This window comes from Neovison vison, chromosome 4, assembly GCF_020171115.1.
Source record: "Neovison vison isolate M4711 chromosome 4, ASM_NN_V1, whole genome shotgun sequence".
Lineage (NCBI taxonomy): Eukaryota > Metazoa > Chordata > Mammalia > Carnivora > Mustelidae > Neogale > Neogale vison.
Window position 1 is genome coordinate 227,035,325 of NC_058094.1, and position 4,235 is coordinate 227,039,559.

At 55.7% G+C, this 4,235-nt stretch overlaps 1 pseudogene; it reads right to left on the minus strand.

Annotated features, from left to right (window-relative positions):
* Window positions 1-2,680: 2,680 nt before the first annotated feature.
* On the minus strand, window positions 2,681-3,771 carry LOC122905226 (annotated as a pseudogene).
* Between the last annotated feature and the right edge of the window lie 464 nt (window positions 3,772-4,235).

The following is a 4,235-nucleotide window of genomic DNA, read 5'->3' on the forward strand; positions in this document are numbered from 1 at the left end:
ATCACGCATTAAAGCATAATTACCGGCTGGAAGTAGAAGTCGATCACCTGCTAAACCCGATTTGTCAAGCCGACTCCCATCTGTCACCCGCCGAGCCTGACATATCACTGCCTTGCCCAGATGCACGGCCGCTGATTTAGACCCCTGGTGCTAATATACTAAATCGGTGACCACCCCTTGACTGAAATATATTGTCACTTAGTGGAGGATATCTCTGTGACGGAGCACATTGGCTGAAAATCACATCCACCGTACGGTCTGGTAAACTCAGCCGCGGCCACCGGAGACAGGCCATAGCTGCGTGTGGGGCTGGCTCCCCGGGGCCCTGGGCACGGGGGGAGGCCCACCATGCTCGTGGGGGCAGCTCCCTGTCTGGGAGTCGGTCAGCGATGGAGAGGGGTACAAGCCGAGGAGCCGTCCCTGCGCGGGGGACTCTGGGGCCGATGGAGGAGGCGGGTGTGGGGGCTTCCCGTGTGCTGCAGAGCCTTGGGGTGGAGGCTGGCTGCTCTGGGGGCACAAGTCGGACTGTATTTTTGCTATAAATTCAGCTTCTCCAAACACCATTTAGTGTGGGGGTGTTTGGGGGCTGGAGTGGAAAACCCTTTCTAGGCGCTTTAAAGGTTTTGCTTCTCCCAGAGCACTTGGTGTCCACCTTCAGCAGGTCTGACTCCCAGAGGGATGTGTGTGTGTGTGCTTCTGTGTGTGAGTTTGTGTAAGAGTTAATGTGAGTGTGCTTGTGCACGCTTCTGTGCATGAGCTGGTGTACGACATGGTGTGCGAGTGTCCAGGTGTGCACAAGAGTTGATGTGTGAGTGTGCACGTGGGTGAGTCGTGTGAGTGTGCACATGTGCGAGAGTTGGTGTGTGGGTGTGCATGTGTGTGCGTGTGAGTGTGCCTGTGTGTGCACACCACGTGGGGTCTGGTCCAGGACGGAGGTCTGTGCGCGCTGCTGAACCTGGCCAGGGGCTGAGGATGGTGGAGGCCGGAGGCGGCAGGAGCTGCAGACAGCCGCTGGCCCGGCGTCTCTGTGTTTTGGGAGCCAATGCTGTTCTGGAAAGGGCAGGGACGTCGGCTCCGTCCCATTCATTTCTGGAGGGCTGGGCTCTCCTGACTCCCAGGCCACCAGAGGGGCCCCATCTCCCCAGGGCACCGGCTGAGCCTGCGGGCACCCCAGCAGTACGGTGGCGTGGCAGCCGGGGCGGGGTGCAAAATGCCATGCGGAGCGTGATTCCTGGACCACGTGACGAGTGTCTTCAATCCGTAGGAAACCACACCCCGGTCATGTTCTGTGTAGCCACCAGCAAAGAAGGGCAGCCCCCGTCGCCCTGCATCCCCAGCAACACTGGGTGCCGTCTGTGCTTGGGGTTTTGCCGTCCTGGTCGGTGTGTGGTGGGATCTTGTGGTTGCCAAGGGCAGCGATCCAGGAACACAGATGAGGTTCTCTTCCGGGTCCATCCTGCCCCTCTTTCCCTGCACCCGTCCCACCCCCCAGCCCACCTGTCTTCTACCCCTCGGTGACTGTGCCCCGCCGTCGTCATGAGAAGCACCCTGTGTGCCCGGCAGCTGCACCCTCACGCCCCCCGCCGACCCTCCACCTGGGCTGTCGCTTCGGGGCTGTGAGACTACAAGGTGCTCTGTTCACACAATTCACAAAATGTGTCATAGACGAATAACCTTGACGTGCCCTCCATGTTTCCGTTCTGGAAATACCGCTCTCATTCGTTCCATCTGCATTTTGCTGCTAGAGACCCAAACTGATTTTAAGCCAGAATTCCTGGATCTCGTAGTCTGTTTCCTCACCTGTGCAAAGGACCTACTGGCATCTGAGGGTGAATTCCTAAATGATTGGATGATTCCTAAATGACCAAAAAGATTCAAAGGGAGAAAAAAACTGAGTAAGTGTGGCAGAGTCTTGGCGGTCACAGGGTGATGGGTGTCTGCCCGAGGCAAGCTGCTGTCCCGGAGCTTTTCGGTTTCTTCCCATATTTCTCCTCTGAATCTCAAGGGTCTCTGAAGCTCCCCGTGGCAGCAGCCCGGGGAGGCCCAGGTTGGAAGAGAGAGCAGACAGGTGACCGTCACGCACATGCTGGGTGCATTGGTGTCTTACCAGGGTCCCTTTGGTAATTCAGGGCTCACCAAGGGCATGAGTGGACATTATGAAGGGGACAGGGCAGTCCCGGCCTGCCTGCAACATGCAGAAGGGGGCTCAGGCAGCGGAGGCTTCTTAAGAATTCACCTTCCTGGGTCCCACCTCTAGAGGCTTCGATTCAGCAGGCCTGGGGTGGGGCCCGGACATCTGTGTTTTTCATACGCCCTTGCTGTGTACTGATTTGTGTTCTTCCCAAATTCGTATGTTGAAGCCCTTAATGCCGAACGTTCTGACTACCTGGAGATGGGGCATTCACAGAAGCAATTAAGGATTAATGAGGTGAAAACTGTGGTGCCCTGATCTGATAGGATTAGTGGCTTATGAGAAGAGACAGGAGCTCGCTGGCTCTCCGGCCCCGCGTGAGGACACAGCAAGGGGGTGGCTCTCTGCAAACCAGGAGGACAGCTCCATCCAGAAATCAAACTGGCTGCACCTTGATCTTAGACTTCCAGCCTCCAGAACTGCGGGAAAGCCAGTATCTGACTTTTTTTGAAAACTGGCTTGAATTCACTTTATTTGTCTTGTGTAATACTAAGTGGTGGCCCCAACTGGAGACTGGGTCCTCTGCATGGAGATTCTGTTGTGGGTCTTATAAGTTGTTGGCAAATTCCTAATAGGGAGATGCGAACAGGGTCTCTTTCTGGGGATATCTCCAGGGGTGAGACAGCTGTGGGTCTTGGGGATGGTGTCAGGGTGGCTTTGATGAAGTCACCCGGAGGGACAGTAGTGTCCCTGGCCGAGGGGCAGCTGTCTTCAGATCGGCCATCATCTGTAGCCTCTCGGGCATAGGGGCTGAGACAATGCCAGGGCCTCAGGGGGCGGGAAGGAGATGCTCTCGCGTGGAGAGCCACAGCAGCCTGTCATCTTGCATGGGACACTGTGGGGCTGTCGGTCTTGTTCCCCCAGTAGCCTCCCCGCACAAGATGCTGGAAAGGTGTGGCCAGGATCATGGTCCTACCAATGGCAGTGGCGACTTCCTTGGAGCACCTACCACCCAGACCAACATGTCCAATGGTCGTCTCTGAGGGCAACAAATGCCTTGAACCTGGTCTGCTAGCCAGCATGGGTCTGCTTTTGCTCTGGCGGAGGCTTCAAAACCCCATTCCTGAAGGATGTCCCAGGAAAGAATCAATAATCTCAGATTCTCTGATGGGCAGAGAGGAGAGGCTGATCCCCTCCAGGGACGTAATCTTCATGTCCTTGACTAGGCAACCCAGCTTGGTGTTGGGGATCCCCTTCTTGTCCTCCGTCTTTTTTTTTTTTATATAAGAATTTCTTTTCTTTCTGTTTAGATTTTATTTATTTATTTGACAGAGATCATGAGTAGGCAGAGAAGTAGGCGGGAGGGGGGAAGCAGGCTCCCTGCTGAGCAGAGAGCCCAATGTGGGGCTCGATCCCAGGACCCTGGGATCATGACCTGAGCCAAAGGCAGAGGCTTTAACCCACTGAGCCACCCAAGTACCCTGCTTGTTCTCAGTCTTGCCTCTGTGAGCTCTGTGGCCTCACTCATGACCATGACCACAACCATGGCTATGGCCACGGCCATGACTGTGGATGCTGCTGCAAAGACTCCCATTCCAGGACCCTGGATCTTCCAGGCCCTCCTGCAGCACCAATGTCATTGGCCATTTGCCGTTTTCTTGGAGAAGAAGCCATTTCTGACGTTGAAGCCACCTTGTGCGCTGTTCCTTATGGCAGCCAGACAGGCGATTAGACAACTCCAAGTGGTTCTGAGGCAGGGTCCTTTCATAGACAAGGAAACAAAGACATCACAAAGGGTTGTGTTGTTGGAATCAATCTTCGAACGCGCGTCTGTTGGCTTCCGTAGCCCCTGAGTCACTCCACCCTTTGTTGATCCAGCGCTGGGTTTGCCTTTGGAACTAGAGGTCACTGCAAGTGAGGGGTGTACCTTGGGCCCCCAGGTGTGGAGGGCCATGTGGGTTCTCGGCTCACGCTCTGCTCTGCTCACACCAGCCTCATGCCCTTCTTCATGGTGGTCTCATGCGGCTGGTCCTGTTACCCCTGTTTAACAGATAAGCACCTTGAGGGGCAGAGAAGGGAGAGTCGCCCAGGTGGAGAATGGCGG